The following is a 20,095-nucleotide window of genomic DNA, read 5'->3' as shown; positions in this document are numbered from 1 at the left end:
CCATCAGAGAAAGTTTGTACAGGAAGCTCCGCTTCATGAATAGCTGGTCACAGATACAAGTGGTGCAGCTTATTTGTCTTATTTGTGAAGCCTTTGCTTGTCTTCACGATGCTTCAGCCTTGCAAAGCAGCAGACCATGCGCAGCTTTTACCCACAAGAGTATGGCATAAGAACCGATTGTTATTAATGCTTGGGATATTGTTGTCGTGTGTTGTTCCGTGGAGGGACGGAATTTTATACGACTGACAGCCAATAAAGGATGGATCTGGCTGATATGCAATTAACTGTATATAGCCATGTTAGAATACATCAAATTTAGTTGTTTGCTAGTGGTCTGATGGGTTGACTCACAAATCTATTTTCTACAGCCAGCCATTCCTTCCTAATTTGTTTGGAGGCTTCAGCCCGTTCATATCGACTCGTGACGGAATTTGTTGGTCCTAACTTCATGATCGACGGAGGCCACTGCCACTCGTCTTACTATTATCCACCCTGCTACTAGCAGTGTCCCACCTCCGTCACCAATATCTTCGTATGACACCGAAAGTAGTAATAGCGGTGAACGAAACATTGCTGTTAGCGAACGTAGGACCGGCAAGACAAACCTAGAAAGAATCCACTTGGTACTGTTTTCCTAAGCACCCGATACTCGCTTAAACTATAATCTTGCCCATCATCGGTGAAAAAAGCTTGAAGAAACGAGTTCTTTTTGAGAAGTAGCGTTCCAACCGAGTTAAAGCTTTGGGCCGAGGCTGCGGCCCTATTCAACTGAGCAGATATGACTTCGGCAAACTTGGAGCGGGCGGCGTATGAGACAGACTGAGACGAGGTCGTAGTAGTGAGAGAACAGACTTCGCCATGGGTGGAACAGGAATCACAGGACTACTTCATCGCGTTCAGCTGGTGTTTCCTATGGGTGACGCCGCCCATCCGGGTGCCATTTTCGGGGTGGTCGTTGCGTATCAGTTCAACTTGGCCGGCAGCAGATCTGCGTGCGGGATTCTGTGTGCGCTGATCCATCTTGAGTTAGTTTGAGTAAAGGGGTGCGAAGCAAGAAGGGTGGAGGTGAGGGAAGTGTCGCTCCTGGCTCGGTGCTTGCTTGAACAGTCCCGCTTGAAGAAGCGTCAAAATGCTTGAAGATGTGCTAAGCGATGCTTTTTTGCACTCGTTTCTCATCTGCTGATATGCTGCTTCAAACAACCGACTCTATTGTCTTAGTAATTTGTTGTTCCAGTGCGCGCAAAAAGCGCACCCACAAGGATGGCACACACAGCGGGTGGCAGTATGTGACGCATTACGCTACTGTGATTGTTATTTTAACTCGGGGCTTGAAATTCTTGATATGTTTGTGCTGGCCAGGAGAGATCGTCGTCGTCAGGGTGCAAAGGTGCACGATATGGCAAGGATCGCGGAACAAAACATAGCAGGAAAATACGTACACGGTGAAAGAGGATGATTCGTAAAGGTCTTTTTGTGACATAGTGGAAATATATGGATGTTAATTTCGATCAAGTGTCAATGCTTGTAAGCGAATATTTGAAGGACTTTTTGTTTCTCCTTATTCAGTTATGACTCATTCTTTCATTAATTATCTTTTCGTGAATATAATTTTTTATATTTTTTGAGATCATGTACTGAAATATCGTTTCGTTTGAATATCACTGCCTTGCGAATAAGGCCAAATTTGAACCCTTTTGTCTGAAAAAAATTACGATGTCACGCAAAGGTCTCGAAATTTAGGAAAATGATAGTTTTGGACATTATTACAAAAGTTTTTCTATTTGCAATATACAAACCATCTTTGTACAGAAAAACAATAGAATTGACACAGGAACAACTCATGATCAATTCGTAATACATGCATAGAGATTCAGTTGAAACGAAACTGGGCACTGTTCTACCTTCTTAAAATACCATCTTGTGTCTGAGGACCCAGCTGCTTTATCGTATATGTTTACCGCCGAGCGTTTCTAATTCTATGCATCCAGCGTATGTATGCTCATAGATCTCTTGCAGCTCGCAAAGTCCTTTTGCCCACAAATCGGGGTATTGCTCATGTCAATGCATCTGCTACATATAGCTATTACAAAGGGCTGCGGATACAATCCAATCTATTTTCTACAACCTTGCTAGCTGCCGAGTAATGCTATATCAATCTCTATAGTCCAATATTGCTGACTCGGACAAACTATAATGATATACTTAGGCGTAATAAAGTATTAATAATAATGACAGGCAATTCATCGCATTCACAAATAGCATACTATTATTTAGGTATATAAGGTCTTAGAAAAGGGACATCTTTGGAATCGATAGATCGGCAGGGACACATTGAGGGTAGACTACTCTTACGATAGCAGAACGACAATGGTTCTTCTCTCTCCAACGATCTTGTCTGCCAGTTGATTATATGACATACAGCGAGCAGGACAAAAAGAACTCCGGTAAGGCCGTTGTTCAGCCTACATTAGTACTATACATATATGGTACAGAGAAATCTTTCTAATTCAGAAATTTGCCGTTTTTCTCCCGTCGAACACAGGCCTGGTTGGGCATGCGTCAACGTACGAACTACTTTTTCCGCATAGACTGTTTGACGTTGAATAGTGGTTAGCAGTTTTTAGCTGTTGGCTAGAAGCCTAGAGATTGATTTGGCCGAGAAAAGCTAAGTCGCTAAGACAAGTCGCTTGTTTCTTTAGCAAATTAAAGAATGACTGTGGCGGAAAATTTAGTTGTAGCGTACCAATCAACGGTGCTGTCAACAAGTCGATCAGTTTAGTATAAACGCCGGCTGTTAGCAGTGCCGCCGTACAGAGACGCTTCATTAAACCGCCAGAGACAGTAAGATAGTCGAGGGGGAGAAAGGGTATATGGTCGCTTGTGCAGCACCGGTCTGATGGGGTTACGGTAACTCCTAGCCTAGGGCCGATTGGGAAAAGGGGCAAGCTCCCTTAGCGCAACGAAGGGACGTCTATGCTGATAGAGCAATTATTAATAGCGAACAATGTCCAAGGGACCAAGGAGCCCATCAAAGACTTGATATACGCTTTTGTTTGGGAAGTAAGTGATACAGGGATATCATAGGGCAAAGATGTCGAAGGCTTCCACAAGTGGAAAATCCACTTGTCTACTCGCTCGCTGAAGCGGCATATGCAAGGCGGAGTTTTCCGGCTGGCGGTAAGGCCAACAACTAGAAGAATAGCGGCTTTGGCTGTATGATGCATACTTTTGACTAACTTATACTTAAGGTTGCGCAGTTAACTAAAGCGTGTTAAGTGGCACTACAGATTAAACAAATTCGTATAAATCGATTTGTCAATTTTCTTATTTTGCGCCTATCACATATTCAACGCAGAGGGAAAGTTGCAGTTTCTTGTGCCAATAATACCGTTTCACCTTTATTCACTAATACATGGCCTATGGGTCCATGAGCAAACGCTAGCTGCAAACGTTCTCCAACGATAGGTCATAACTGCAAGTAGAGAGCTTCGACAACCACTTCGATTTGCCTGAGGAAGGCCTATAGCCAACCGATGGACAGAGAACGTCCTAGCGCTTCGATCCCCACTCCTATAACTAATGAGTTTTCCAAGGTTAGAATGAAAGTTGAGGTTGATCCATTTTCGCTACCAAATCCGTACTGTGTATAGTCTCGTAGCATTTAATAGAAGCATAACGATAACTCGCTGTAATTTAACTTAGTTATTAGTTACCCAGGAAAAGTCAGAAATTACGACTCTCGTTGGTTTAGTTAATTTTTCTTTGCTAATCTCAAGTTACTTTTTCGAATAGGCATTTGGTTAGTTTTTTTAAGACATTTTAAGATAGGTGTATTCTTTGTGATTTCGTAAATCTGGCGATAGGTGCAGAATGTTAGACCCCAAACATTATATACAGGGCCATGTCGCTCTGCGCGCGGTAGCTAAGCACAATGAGGATACGTGACAATCGGTCTTCTAGCACTCACATATACATGTGGATATTTTGTTGCTTGACGCTTATTGTGGTCATTATTTCATTTGCAACTTGTTCGCTATTGTTACCACTTCTACGTCCTCGCTTCGTGTCCGTTTAAGTTAGTGCGTGCATGCGTGTGTATGCATAGGAAAGCTAACGCCCAAGTCTTACGTAGTCTTACGTAGTAGTTTGCTGCAAGCGTGTACATAACGTGTTGGTGGCTATTATCATTACAAGCTCACAGCAGCCAAATGCATGAACATACCAAGTGATTCTCCCCTATTCATACTCTCTTTTCTCGCCAATACGTTCGGATTTCGCACGATCGAGAAGAATTCCATATCGAACTTCAAACGAAGCAGCGACCATGCGTGCCGCTGCATAGTTCCAGGTGAAACGCGTGCACGAGTTAGTTGGTGCGATAGATGCCCTAGGCGTCCGTTAGCCACTGCCAGCTTGCTGGCTTCGAGTTTACCGATCTTTGGTGGTTGAAAAAAGGATCTCCGCGCTCATAGCGATCGGCGAAAATGTGGCGCACGCTCTCAACGCGGTGGCAACGGCCACAATGATGGCTCTGGTATGCTCAGGGGTTTCAATATGGCTGGATGTATGCGGGCTGCCCAGCTGCGGCAGTCATCAGCGCCCTAAGCCTCGTTCTAGCAGCGCTGTGCTGCAGCAGATGTTCGTTCGACTTTGCTGCCGTCATCGGAATTGGAATTTGGCATAGCCGCCTTTATAGTGTCTTCCTGACAGCCTTACGTACTTGCCCAGTCTCGCCATTCCCGTTAGCTACCCTCGGCCATTTTCTCGCCCTCACCCGCAGCTCTTGTCAGACAGATAAACTCAGACAGGCCTCATCCCAACGGGTTCTGCTTCGTGAGCTCCAGTTTTTCGCTGTCCTGCTCTGCTCGATCAAAGTCGTCAGACGCTTCAGGCACAATTCGACGGCCGTCTGATGCGTCTCGCAATACGGTCCTTCATACTCCGTCCATATAGTCTGAAGCGGATCACGCGCAGTGTGGCGCAGGACAACTGGCGAGAATGTCTCAGTTTGCCTCCGCACTCTGCCGAGTCTCTCCGCACGTCGACACAGCACCCTAGCGAATCTGACTGGCGGGATATTTTAGGATCGGTTAATGATAGGCTTACACAGTGTGGAAAAAAGGAAGAGAGACTCGTCCTCTCCCTCTCGTTCCTACTCAGTGTCACTTTGAATTTGTCAAATCGTGTTTGTCGATGATATTATTAAGTTAAGTTTGTTAATCGCGAGTTGAGGCTTTTATGGTATTACAATATTTCTAGAGAAAATGTTACTGCCAAAGTATCTACTCGGATTATTTATTTCAAGTTACAATAATCTTCACTTCGAGGACCGCGTTTCTATTAATTTTTCAATATCGACCGAGATACCATACCGCGCTGTTAGTAAAAATGTTTTGAGCAGCGCGACTGAGTCGTTGAGTCAACAGATATGTCGCATGAATTACAAGATGCGATACCAGATGAGTCTTCAAAACGAACGGAATTCACTTAGTTAATAGAGAAAAAGCTTCCTTAACAGGACCAAAACAGCGACTTACTGCACGTAAAGTAAGTACACTTCAAGTTTAGTCGATTGCAGCGACATAACATAATTTACTTACCTTCCCTAGCAACTGTGAAATGAACATGCATTTAGTGGACATTGCATAACAATTTTGCAGTTTGCTGAAGCTCTTTGTTTGTCAGTTGAAGCACATTCATGAAGATGTTCTTGCATGGACTTACAGGCTGTGTTCGTTGTCCTAATTAAAGGTTACAGTCTGTTTTTCCCCCAGACTTGAGGCCTTCTGCGACATAATGAGGATCCGTTGAAGTGAAGCGAGGTGAAGGGTCAGTGCTTGGGGCTTGAACGGCCAATGATCACAACGTGATGCTTCCATCCACAATGGTGTCACTGATCACTCACTAGCTTCACGTCCGAGCGCGTGGTGAAAAAAAAAGCAGCAGAATTTGCTTTAGCTCATGGTGGGGTGGCAATCGTCGTAACTATCGTAGTCTGGATTGCAAAGAAAATTAAGCTGTTTATTTTGACGGACTTAGATCGAAATCCCGCGTACGCCAGGTATGCCTTCGCCTGCCCCCTAAGCTACTAGCGTTCGGACATTCACATTCAACTATTTTTCTCCTTTATTTGTATTGGAGTATCACTTGCTTTCAGCTCAGTTTGGCTTTGTGTCGGTGTGTATCCTCGATTCTGCAAGCAGATGCGAAAAGGTGGGGCATCTAGCATGCAGAAAGGGCAAGCTGTGGCTGGTACTGGCTAGATTGGCATATGTCGAGTGCTTAGCGAAAAAAAGCGCCGCATGCAGTATTTATGTATCCGTATGTGGCTTGGTGCTCGTAAGGGCATTGTATTCCCTATATTGTTTCTGCATTTGTAACTGCTGATCGACTAACGGAAGTTTGTACGCGTTCGTGACACAGCCCAGAAACGAGATACGGCTATATATACATAAGATAGCTCTCTGCATGTATCGGTTCACTTGCATTACATGTTCCGTACTTAACCGTAATAATTATTTATTTAATGTTTACTGGTTAGCCAAATAGAGATTCCTGTGGCGCACCATTCATGCGTCTGTCAAAGTGGGGAACTGAAAAGCCGTAGACCCAAATCAACAAGATCGTTTATCCACTGAACTAAAGCATTGAAATTTACTCAGCATGCTATATCATATTTTCGAACAATAAGACCTAATAAACGTGGTGCTGACCTCGATTAAGCGCTGACGTTCTTCTAGAACGAATTTATTGGGCGCCGTACTTTGACATTGCTATCAGTCGAGCGAGAACGAAAGGTAAACAATATATAGAACTAGAGTGAGTCTTGTTTAGTTTTAGTGGAGTGGGTAGATGTGCACGTCTTGTTGTGTCGTTTTTTTTTTTAGTTATTTTAAGCAGCTTCTTCCTAGACAGTTAGTTATCTGAATGGCTTTCTTAGGGGTATAGAAGGCTTCTTTTCTGTGGGAAAAAAGACTACCCAAAGACATTGTGTATGTACTGCAACCGATAGATTGTATTTTAATTATCATACAGAATTCCGCTGTGGAATCAGTTTTATCGATAATAATGCCCATATTTGACCGACTAGATACTTGGTAAGGTATTTTAGTGTCAGACGTTTAGTTACTGGCTACTGAAATGACTTCTAAGACGTATTTTGAATGGATAGGAAACACCTCGCCTGCGACAAGTGCTGATTGTTCTCGCAAGTAAATCTAAGCCCAAGTAAGTCATCTAGCTAGCCCTGTCAACGCGTTTCTACACTCGCCCGCAAAACTTTGCTTGTACTCATGGAACTATCGTGTATAAATGCTAATTGTTGGACGGCGTTCTTCTACCGTAAATGTTTCCATCATGTACGGGACACCTGTACTGATGTCGAGTGAGATCGAGCGGAATATAGTTTGATACGCTTTGATTGATCATCTATCTTTTCTCTACACCAAGCTACACAGTGCATAGTAAGTCTCCGATAATGTTCAGTGACGAAGGTGTCGAGGTAGAGAATAGGTCCGGCTAACACACAGTTGATTGTCTACCAACTGGCAGGTTCTCTGACGTCTATAATGGGATAGTAGATGACTCTTTTCGTATAGACGCCCCTTTCTTTTGGCTGCCGCAGCTTGCTTGCGCCCCCCGTCCCCCCCTCTCTTCGATGTCCATGTCCATAACAGTAGTGCAGTCATCGCCACAGCGCTGGTGGTGGCCTTTGTGACGTCACTAATGGATACGGATAGCTGTTTCCCTTGCCCTCCCCGCCCCACTTTGTTCCTCGGATAGGCACATGGCCGTCTCTTGGCCAGATAAAGCAGTCTCCAGCTCTTGTGCTCTCTGATCTCTCTTGCACTAGTAGCTTTCGTACGTGGGCGTAATGCATCCTAGTTCTATCGGTGGGTCCTTCCGTCGTGCAAGTCTTGTTCTGCTCTCAACACAAGGGCTCGGCTGCTGCTTGCGCGTTGAACTAATCAATTTTAATTTTGAGTCAAAGCCAGCAAGGCGCCCTCCCTGCCGGCAACTGCTGCTCTGCCTTTACGTCGCGACTATTTCGTCTTTGGTCTTTTCCCGCTTCCTTTGGCGGCCAGCCACGCCCTCTTGCACCACCCCCGCACCACCTCCACACCATCGATGCGGCGGAGAATGAATGTCGATGGCTTTCCCAAAGCCGTTTTCAGCCACCGTAATGTCCGTACACAGTAAAGGGAAGGAAGTCGAAACACGGTGCGAGTGCAGAGAGGCAGAGGGTGGCCTAGCGGGGATCCTATGGGGTCTCCTGTGGCGATCACGACTCGCCGCTTAAGGCGCGACAACGACGACGACGATTCCTTGTGCAATCGATCGTACAATCCAATATACGCTTGGCTGCTGTTACGGCTACTGGTGCTGCCTGTGTGCTGAAGATAGGCGATATCCGGATTCGTTGCTCCTGGAAAGGACACACATGGCCACTATGGCAGCGATTGAAAACCTATGTCTTGAGATAAAGATTCTTTACTCAAAATACGACACACTAGCTGAGTCCTTTACATAGGCGCTGCTACAGGCAACAAATTTGCCATTCCAATTCTCTCAAGCTGTTCCGCTTAGGTCGTTACAAGCTTACCTTTCTTTTACATGTATTCCCATATTCTCTCTATACACTTGAAGTAATGTGTCTCAACACTGGTCCGCGTAATGGTTGTGAAACGGTATCAACCCAGTGCCTTGTTGTGTTGGCCTTCAGTAAAACCAGCCTCCAGCGCCGTCATATTGTAGTGATTGCTTCGTCGTCTTGTCATCCTCTCTCTTTTCCTTTCTTGTTACACTGCTGAAATGATTCGATGACTGCTGTGGCAATTATCGAATAAATGTATTGTTATCCGTTTCTGCCCCTCTACGAAACTTACTAACGTCGCATTCCCTACTCCCAGTTCAACTTGAGAGTGAGCCATAAAGTTATCCCACCCCGCCCGCGCTCTCTCTGTAGGTATATACAGGTTGGTCAAATTGGGCAACGTCGGTAGGCCGTAACTCATAATAGGCATGAGGTTTTTTCAAAACAAATTTTTGGACTTCAGTGAAGAGTACCTTTTCGACTAATTTTTCCAGTAGAAAAGCCCCCATCAAAATTAAAACCATCCTTTTCTACTCAAAATATACAATTTACATTACTGCTAATTCTATGCAGTCTCTGAAAAACCCGATGACGAAACAAACCGAGAGATACTAAAATTAAGGCTTAACAATCTGGTAAATTAAGGAAAATAATTTAAAAGCCATTTTTAATACACCTAGTGTTTTGGTAAAGAAATTAACGGCTGCTTGAAAGAGAAGAGTAGCAACTACTAATTAGGTTGCCCAGATATGCTCTCACGACTTCTTGCCATTTCAAGCCCCTGTACTTTATATTTATTGTATATAGCGTATCTGAGCGACATTTAGACAGACTTACAGCGTACAATGTACCTCGACTATTACCAAGTTAGTCGCAGATCAACGAATGCGTATCATGGAAGTAACTAGTTAATGGTAACGATCTCGAATTGAGACTGCGGTTGTGGCGGAAGATGCTTGTATTGGACGATAGGATTGTCAGAAACGACACTTCACTTACATGAGCAAAGAATTTTGTTGGGACATCTTTTTTAGAAACAATATATAAGAAAATTACCCAATTTCGACGCGTCATTTTTGGCGTGCTTAGGCTTATTGCTGTCAACGCTACTTTGTGCCCTGATGGGGAAGAGAGGCACGAACACAGTAGTTGAAAGGAGATATCCGCAAATGGACGGATATACGATGCTTCAAATTTTAGGTCCGGTAGCGCCATTAGGCATTCCATTATGTTCATCTAGGCAAGACATTCCAGGGACACGTTGTGGTCTGGGTCTCAACCCGGGCATAGACACACTTCGTTGCACGCTGGAAGCCAGCCATCCATTTGATGGAACGCCTAACGCCGATGCCGGATGTAAAACTCTTAACATAAACATGGATATACGATGTCTAGCATTGAGTGAGGGCCTACCGTCTTCGATTTTTTGAGGGCTGTACCGTTTTCTGTCTCGAGTTAACGAGACATCAGTCGTTGTTGCTATAGAATTGACGCAGCTTGGCTCCCTAAATCTGTCTCGCTAGCTAGTTGCTTTAATTTTAGCCAACTAAGAATGAAGCGGTCTAGGTCTGCGCAACGTTGTCGCGTCCGGCTGCTGCGGGAGCGCCTGTGTAAATGAGTTTGTTAAGCCAAGCAGAGCTGCGGTAGACGTTTTTCTTAGAGAGATTAGCAAAACTAGAATTACGTACATGTAGAGGGTGATGTGTAATTTCCACCAACGGTAGGTTTACGTTGCGACGCCCAGTGGAACTTTTTGACAAAGCAGTTGGGGTCGTAGAATGACTACTGCTGAAGTTACCTAAATATTTTGTCAGCTAATGCGGGCCTTTGAATTTTTATATTTACGACGATCATAGCTGCTTTAATTATCGCTTTGTTGTAAACGTATTGATCGGCTAGCCTGCTACGTCTTTCCTTTCTACTCAAACGAGGTCCTAGGCAGGAATTTTGTGTTGAATATTTGAGGCACAAAAAACACATTTTCAAATAAGGCTTGAATCATAGCCGTAGACCAAAAGGAAACTATCGCTCTATTGTTACCTTGAACAAGAAACCGCCTCTCTCGACATAGTGAAAGAAAACTAATAACAGTAGAACAGTTTTCCCAAATTAATGTTAATGGAACTCGCAATAAAAACGCGACCCATTTTACGGAAAAGAATATAGCTGACTATTAGGCTTTATAGCTGCATAAACCTAGAAGGTAGCAATGCTGACTACACGTGTTTGCCTAAGTAAGAAGTGAGACATAAAGGTTACTCAGCACGTGCTGAATCCTTCAATATTTGCCATCAATATTAACTAATTAACTTATTAATAACCTATCATTGAACCTAGGTACATACTTGTGTTGCTGTTATTGTATATACACTCAATGTTGAGTGTGTGTACAAAGCTTTAATATTAAAGCTTAAATATACGTTGCTCGGCGTTCACTAGTCAACGGATTCATTTGTGTATTTTTATAGCGTTTTATTTGTTAGCTGCATCGTGGGATAAAGTTGATGTTCGCAGTAGTATGCACCTGTATTGCGCTACGTACGGCGCCTGATTTTGGCGACCCCCTGTAGATCGGTATTCGTGATGCGCTCGTAACAGAAAGGGCCAGTAACGTCTTCTCGAACCCATCACTCGTTATGGATTTACCATGGACGTCAAACGATTGACTGCTCAATTCATTCCCACCAATTGTGGTACACACTCGCCTATTCATGCCGTTGTTGTTATTACTGCTGCATTTTAGCTAAAGCCAAACGTGGACCCAGTTATTTGGGTTAACTTGTGCCAACTGAATAGTATCAAACTGATGTACGGAAAGGCTTTTAGGATGCGTCAGACAACACGCTAGAGTTGTGTGATGTGTGAGCGGATAGCCCGTGGCTTCATCTGAAATGAACGAGATGAACTCAAGGACCTGGTTGCCGAATGAATCGAATACGGGCACAGAGTTGGTACGAGGATCCAGGGCAAATTGGGTTTTTAGAGACCTGAGTTCGAGCGTGATGTATGAACTGTTATTCGAGTGCCTCCTTCGACGGGTCTGTCTCCAGCACGGGCGCTCTGCATCCTGATAAATATATATCGAAAGTGTCTGTGTCAGAGTGTGCGTGCGTAGCGGTGTATGTTTGTGCATATGATAGATCGTAGCTGCCGCCACTGCCACCGTGTACCTTTCACCGGCCTGCACATATTCTCTCGCCTTTCTCTCGTGGCGTCGTTGTCAGATGGACACCGCACAGTGCATTGCATCGTATTGTATTACGGCCTTCCTCAGCGTCGACTTGTCAGATCTGTTCCGTAGCTAGCAATAAGGCTGTCTAGCCGGCTGGACGAGTCCGCGTTGTCCTCAAGCGCTATCTCGACTCGTGTTTCTATTCGCCGCTTGTCCTGAGGAAGAGCTGTGTCGATTGGTGCACTCGTTTGCTTACTCACTAGTGGTAAGCAAGCCGGCTACCTAGCTGGCCTGCTTGTCGTCGGCCTACCGGTTTGCAGGGCTACAGGCGGCCTTACGGTGTGTGAACCTGCCTGGCTTGCTTCAAGTGACGGACAAGGGAAGGTCTGGACATCCAGTCACGAACATCCCTATGAATAATGTATGATATTATTCACTTTGTCCCTCAGAGGAATTATATGAAACAGGCGTAGGGGCTAGGGTGGCGAATTCGATTTCTACGTTGGGGCTGTGGATAATTCGAGCTAGTAGGAGTTAGCTGGTGAAGGGAGTGGGGATGGCCAATGATCATCAAATCTGCTCGACCTCTACCTAGGCTCACAGTCTAAACAGTATCCTTCCGATAATATGACGACTGAAAACCTGTAGAAAAATAGTTGACTGTCTAATAAAAAGAAGAATGGGAAAAAGGGCATACTGTATTTAGAGAAACACATATTCGGCCCAGCTATAACGTAAGAGGTATCTATGTTGAGAGCTATAGCATATTCTTTTAAGTGTCTCTCATATGCAACAGTTGGTTGCTCATTCTTGTCCAAATACGTATAATCAACGCCAAAATCTTATACATGAACTTCAAATACTCGGAACGTCCTGCAATAGCAGACATGATATAACTACTGAAGAAAAATGAACGAATCACTTCGCAAGGGAAACGAGTATTTAGAAATCAGCCCTGTTTCTCCTCTAAATAGATATTACCGGTCCTAAAATTCTGCTTATTAGCTAAAAGGCAATTTGGTCACGAAATTAATTTCGTGCTGAAAATATCACGGTATTGGTAGAAATTTTAATTGATTTGGTAACCTGTACTTTCGTCGCCTTAGGTATGTCATTGATAGATGGTATATCAAGTGTAGTATTGAACGAAAATTTAAGTTATGTTTCTACAAATAATCTAACTACGCCGTTTTGTATTTTCCCCTGATTACAGGTATGTCACTCAGCTATGACGCTTGTTCCAGTCACCCGTACGACAGATGTAAACATCACAATTCATTTATATAAGACCTCCTTTGCCGAAATACCATATAATAATAGTGAGATTTTACAATGTGAAAATGAAAGAGTCATTTGATTGAATTTTAGTTGTGTTTGAAGATACATAGGCGAGTAATTTCAGATAAAGCCAACCGGACAACCTCTTCACGTCCTCTGTGCTGGGTTATTTATCAGTCTGATGGACCAGACTGCTAAGACAACAACAGACCCAAGTATCTGCCAGTCCGAATAAAGCGGCTATATCATAGCCTCACATCCGCAAATAACAACAGGCCTCTGCCGGCAGCCTTAAATGCCAATCTTAAATGTCAGCAAACTTTAATTCATATTAAGTCGCCATGGTACAATAACTAACAGGTTTTTCATTCCTTTCACCGCTAGGCAGTGCCTGCCCGCTAATAAAAAAGCTACTGGCAGCTCTGCCGACTTTTCCTTTGCAGCGGTCCCCGCAAATCTTTTGTTAGAGATACAGCTTCCAGAACTCTAATACTTGCATAAGCATATATGGCTAGTGACGTCTTATACAGCCCGCCAAAAAAAGACAAAGCATACATATCATGAAGAGCCACTTAACTGAATAAAGGACGCAGTATATATACGGGTTACCATTCACAGATACGATTCGGTATTATACGCTACAAGTAGCTCAATTTAGTTAGATTGTTGTATTTTAGTAAGAAGATGTTAACGTATTAATGTAGACTCTGGTGACAATTTGAAAGTGCTTTTGTTAGATTTATTAGTCCACTTCAAAAGCTATATGATTTTGAAGCCTTCTCCCATAAATCATTGTTGTCGCACATGTTACCCAGCACAAAGCCGCTGCAAGCTCTTGGTTCTGCCCAATTTCTAGTAGGTACATCTGCTGATACTGTCACAATATATTTCACCTAATCTAATATAGTACTTTCTATTATAGGTAATTGCACTCGTTTTATGAAAGCAAGATATTTTTTTTATCTCTCTGACATTTTTTTTATATATATAACACAGGTAGAAATTTGGATACGGTTGAAACATTATTTATTTTTTCGTACTTCTGTAATGGTCTAAGCTATACAAGATAGGTGACGGTTGCTGAGGCTGTTTTCAGTGCTCTTCCCAACGGTGTTATAGTATTTGGCTGTTACAAGCGATTTCGTCAAACCGTAAAATCGGACAGCTGAAATGGCTGGTAAATTCTCCAGTCTTCTAGAAACTTGCAAGTTTATTTAATTCGAGAAAAATGGGAGTTTAAAAGGACGATCACCCTTTCTTTAATCTTAAAAATCAATGGTCGGCGATCTGGCTTTGAGGCCACAGCACTGCGGAAATTCGTCGAAGATTGGAAAAGACACTGCCGATAGGGACCTTAGACGAGAGCAAGCGCCTGAACGGTGAAAACCTTCGAAGAATGAAGTATCAACGACCAGTGAAATGGTGACCATATGCCGCGACTCGAAGCACAAGGACGCGCTGGATAAGCTTTCTACGAAAACAGATCTTGAAGTTCACGGGCTAAAGTTGGCATTTAAGATGTAAAATACCCAAATACTGTAAATGTGCAAATTAAGGAAAAATTGATCATTCGCGAACTGATTCCAGCCCAGCGGGAAGTGCGTGTGCTATTTTTCGGAAACGATTTGCAGAGTTTCAATCAATAAAAACCTAAGTGGAGTAGACGATCTCGATGGCTGAGACAGCGGACGACGTCGCCCTAGAAATCAAGTTCGGTGGCAACGTTATCGTTATATCTTCAATGGACATCAGAAATATGTACTACTATGAAATGAAGCAATGAATGCAGCTCGTCATCTTCTCTCTCAAGAGACCTATCAGCTGTTGGAACGGTGATCAGGACCTCGTAGTCTAGTTCCTTAGTGACAACACCAGACCTCATTGCCATGCCTCAGTTGTTTCGTGGGTTGAACAAAACTGTATCCAACGTTGGCTCTAGTTCGCTTATTCTTCAGATCTAGGCCCATGAGATTACAAGGCTTTCCATCTCATAAAAAGAACAACTGGTGGCGATTTACTTCGAGAAGCTATATATTGAAAAGTTACATATGGCAAAGCGAATGATAGGTATATAGATGTCTAGAAGCTGCCAAAACCTTGGGAAAAGCCTATAAATTATTCCAGTCCAGACAGTTCAAAAGCTGTTTGGCTACCGCCGGATTCTTTTTTGTAACAGCCTAATATTGTCTGCTATGTAGTATAATTACTGTTATGTGACAGGCCCTTAGTGTCGGCCCTCGGCATGTCTGGGTACATAACGAAGGGCACTTTTTCTTCCATCGTGAGTAAACGGACTGCTATGATTGTTGTGAGCTGTAGTTGTTAACGAACGTTGGGCATATCGTAATTCGACTATCTGGTTGTCGAGCGTTTGCTAGAAGCTAACAAATTAAAAATTCCCATCAACCGTTAAGATTCGTTGATGGAAAACTTGCTCAAAGCGGAAGACTTGAAAATAACTTAATTCGTCCCCATGCAACAGTTCCACTTCTCGAAGGAGCTTATGCACTTCGGTAATCCTTCAGTCACTAGCTTGAGAAATTATAGAATTAGGTGTTATAGAATGTGTCATGGAAGTAAGTCTGACCAACGCTAACCAATTTGAAAATCTGCCTAATGTGCGCGCGCACATCAGTGCCACACAAGTATATCATTTTTGCTTCATATTTAGTTGGTTGAAAAGCTATAATTTCTACGATTTCATACTAATTATTCCCACCAGTCCTCAGCAGTGCTTCGAAAATGCCTACGTGCAGCACAATTTAATAGAAAACGGTTGATTTTAACGTAGAGTACATACCGTATATATCTGCTCTAAAATGTAGATTTTTAACATTTGAAATGACTACGGCTTCACAACTAATAATTTTTCGATTTCGAAATATTGCTCGATTACTTTTCAACTTCTAACTTTATTCAAATAGTAAAAATTGAATCTATATGTAACCATACGCTGCCTTTACTACTGTGGAGGTCTTCACGCTAACTGTTAACTTAGGCGGATCTATAAATAGAAACTGGCATTGAGACAAATATTGTTCATTCAAAGAATGACTTTACATCTTATTAAGCAAAGCGCAAAAATAGCTAGCTACAATCTTCAATACCGCACAAGTCTTGCCTTGAAACCTAGTTTCTGTGCGTAACTGGATAAACGCAAATAATGTGGTGACTCCCTTTTGGTCTGTCTATTAACAACCAAATGATGAATCTAGAGGGCAAGCACCCTTATTGGAAAAGTCCGCGAGTCTTTAATCTAAGTATGAACGCTTACAATTTGTAAGTTATTTAGGAAGAATAAATGGCTTCTAGCAACACCGAACCACAAATATGCAGTTCAGGTTGTTGGTATAAAGCCTAGACGGGCCATAGGCTCATGGAGTTCTTGAAGGCTGTGCACTTTCACCTCACAATCTCGCTCCATTCTAATTCTGCTAGTGCTGTGCTGTGCTATGTTCCAGCTGGGATTTCCTGAGCTTGGCTTTGGCTGGCTAGCACCGCAGCAGTAGCAAACGCTGCGCTGCCAACATCTTACAGGAAAGTTGGGTTTTGCCAGTGCCGCCCAGTAAGAAAAGGCACAGAAGAGTGGTACATCGGCTGCTTTAGCCTCGCCTATGAGTGAAGATGGGGGGAACTCTAGGACATGGGATAGGACCCGAAATGTTGGTTAGGTTGTTGAAATCCCTGTCGAGGTGTAAACACTTCCTGATAAAACTTCGTCTAGTGGCCTCCTGAGCCTTTTGCTTGAAACCTATTGCCCGCTTTCCGGCGACGGATGAGCCCTTTTGCCAGTAGTCCTCTCTCAAAAAAGAAGCCGAATGGACGGACAGATGGAGGGCTGAACAGGCGAACCAGCTCGAACGGAAGGTGCACGAGGGGTGTTGCTACTGCCGTTGACTCGGGATAGTAAACCCCGTTTTATAGATTCTCGCTCTCTACCCCACAGGCTCAGCGCGCAGGATGTAAGTCTAGCAGGCGTGCGTGGCCCGACCTCAAGGTGTTTAAAGTGGGATAAATGACAACTATAATGTATGAACGAGCGCCAGCGCACTGTGGCCTTACTGAACTTATGGCCTGAACTCGACGGTTAGCAAGGAGAACCTACCCTGCCAGACATTACGGAGGGAAGAGTGGCATGAAAACATGAAGCTATGCATTATGAAGGAGGAATGCTGAAAGGGACTGGTGTTTCTTTCAGCGATAATGCGATCGACAATACGATACCACAAATCTATGCCAATCTTTAAATTGAACGCGCGTAACGGTATATAGTAACTGACTAGAACGTAAACACCTTTCCGTTTATCGAAAACACCACTTCTTCTTAAGAAAGGCGCTTCCTTTTCCGGAAGCATATATTGAGAAATATATACTGTATTCCTACTCTCATGATTGATTATCCATCCGGTCCATAACAATGGCTATCTATTTAAGGCATTTTTCTGAAAAGATAGCATACAGAAATTTCTACTAGATTAGTATTCCTGTTGTTGCTGAGCACTAGTACTGTTATGCTTTGAATTTTCCGCAACTATTCAATGTCTTGCTTGAGTGGCTAGAATGTACATGGCTCAAGAGTTATGTTATTTTGAGATTCAGCAAAGTCAAACTTTCCTAATATGGCTAAGTGCTACTTTTCTTCCGTTGCAATCATAAGAAGGAGTCACGTTTTAAGGTAGAACGTATTTACTGGTCACGGCACGAAGAAGCTAAACACGTGCCACATACGTTCAATAGCTACTTGGAGTTATTGCTATTGCGTTGTTGTGCCTCTCCAATGTTACATATAGCTTCAAGTTGTAGATGTATACGGCGATCAAGTCATGGAAATCTTTTTCCGGCGAAATGGGTCGTCCTAGAACTGGACCGAACTGAATTACTCGCATAGAGATGCACTTGAGAGACGTTTCTACTGTCGAGTTCGATCACTCATCATTTTTCATCCGTTCTACAGGCGACATAAAAACTGTCTGATATACAATGACGCCGGACAAGACGAACTTGTCAAAATCTATCGATACTAGGAGCGCTTTTGAAGTGTGCACCTCGGAGGGATTGAGTTTCTGAAGTTGCTACTGTCAATGCTACTGGGTAGTGGGGGAGGCACGACAAAACGGGTAGTTGGTTGAAAAAGCGAAGAAAGGAAGTAGTACGCGACGCCGACGGAACAGCTGTTTAAAGGAATGGATGGAATCAGTTCAGATGACGGCGGACCCCGACGAACTGTGTTTAGGGGGCCTTCACAAACCGCTGGCCGACGGGCAACCTCTTCTTGTTCATAGCTAGCGAAGAGCAAGTAATGTTCCACCGTCCTTGCAATCCGAACTCATCGGAGTTCGGATTCTGCTTCTTCCTCGCGTCCTGGACAAACAACAAGGCTGACTAGTTAGCTTGTAAACAACCAGTGGGTGGCGCCACTTGATAACTAAAGAATAGTTCTTTGTCAATAACAATGAACATTTAAGCCGGCTATTCAATTTCTAAAGTTTTTAAAAACATCTGTAGAAGGAATGTTTGTTTTGTGATACTAAAGGGCTCAGAGTTCGAGAATACATGACAGTGAATGTGTCAATATTATAGTAACTTTATAAAACTTCTCTATCTACGCTGCGCATCGAAGTGCGGCTATTTTTTTTTTTTTTGGTTTGCCGTTATATTCTAATTTCGGGCTGTCTATCGCAAAAGGAACAGATTACAATTGTATAATAGATTTTTGCTTCTTATATATGCTTGCTTAGAATATAGGCTTCAGATCTCTTCTATTATCATTTCTATTTTTCGAGCCTATCTCACTAAACGTTACATTTCGTGTATGTTACAGAGGACACACAGAACGAAAAGAAAAAGACGGTTTGTAATCTATATGTTGTTTTTTTTTTGTATTTTTTATAATTTTCAAGTTATTTTTCCCGAGTGCGGAACCTAGACTGTGACCGTGCTGCCTTCTCTTCTATGTCTTTCCGACTTCGCGAGCAAGTTAACGATACCTCAATCGCAGTGACGATGTCCACAGTGTCTAACGGCTATGGCGAACGCGTCACAAAAACAGTGATGCTCATCTCAGAGCTGTCATGAGCTGCGGGACAGCCATCGCGGTATCATTTCGACAGCGGAAGACAAAAATGATGCCTAGCCAACTTGTCAGAGAACGGATACTGAAAAGACAGCGACGAAGGTACAAATGTGAATTTCCTATTATTTCTTATCTCCCATTCTTTTTCTCACTTTCTCTATGGAATGGCGCCATTGCGTCTTGGGGCAAAATTACGAAATGAACTTCCGCTAGCACGTCATCGCATAAGGCATCGCATCAATGAAAAGGAGCGAACATAGTGTGAAGCAAACCCAAAATGGTAGCTAGGTCCTTCCGACGTTCCCATAGATGAAAGCACAAGAAGGTCAGAGTCACATAGATATTCGAGTAGAGAATTGTAAGTATACTACAACAGGAAGTGTTATAGAAGAACGTTTCTATGAAAATTTGACTTTCACCTAGTCTGTATCCATAATAATTATACGTTTCAATTTCACTACCAATCAAATGCAAGTAAGATACTTGAAGATAAATATCTGTGCTTTTAGAAGTATCGCAAATTCTTTTCTAATTAAGGCTGCGTAGGTGGGCTGAAGTAGCAACGGCAGCATGCCATACAAGCAGCTTCCCCATCGTGAATGTCTCGTTGTAATGAAGTTATTCGTATGGTTTCCTTCCGTGAAAACAAACGATAGAGCGCGACAGAGTTCGCAAGGCTAGAAGCAAAAGCATCGAAAGGCACTTTGCCCACGCGGTGACCTCGTCCGTTCCCTCCTCTACAGGATGCCTCTCCACAAGCTCTCTCCACCCGGGCCCCTTTCCTTATTCTGCACGCCAACTGCTGAGCTCCGGCATGAACCTGCAGAGCCGACCGCGTGAACGCGAAACTGGGCGAGGCCGGGCCGCTATCTGTGTTAAACTCAGTTGGCTCCTTACGTTATTTCATTGAGCGATCAATCTACGACTCCTATAGGACATGGTTGTTACAATCGCAGTTAGCATCGTGCACACTGTGGCT

General features: G+C 43.4%; 1 long non-coding RNA gene across 6 annotated transcripts in view; it reads left to right on the top strand.

Annotated features, from left to right (window-relative positions):
- The window catches only part of LOC111267843 (uncharacterized), a 74,420-nt gene that overhangs the window by 48,270 nt on the left and 6,055 nt on the right, over positions 1-20,095 (top strand). For 5 of the 6 annotated variants that reach the window (XR_002684867.2, XR_015313973.1, XR_015313970.1 and 2 more), the window contains one exon: positions 18,944-19,218. This is a non-coding gene — a long non-coding RNA (uncharacterized LOC111267843). Of the gene's footprint in view, positions 1-12,978; positions 13,593-18,943; positions 19,219-20,095 lie in introns of those variants that run through there. The other variant, XR_015313971.1, reaches the window with a different exon arrangement.

The sequence above is a fragment of the Varroa jacobsoni genome, unplaced genomic scaffold, assembly GCF_002532875.2.
Source record: "Varroa jacobsoni isolate VJ856 unplaced genomic scaffold, vjacob_1.0 scaffold_1228, whole genome shotgun sequence".
In the NCBI taxonomy this organism is placed as follows: domain Eukaryota; kingdom Metazoa; phylum Arthropoda; class Arachnida; order Mesostigmata; family Varroidae; genus Varroa; species Varroa jacobsoni.
Note: the sequence above shows the minus strand (reverse complement) of the source record. Positions and strands in the feature narration are given on the sequence as shown.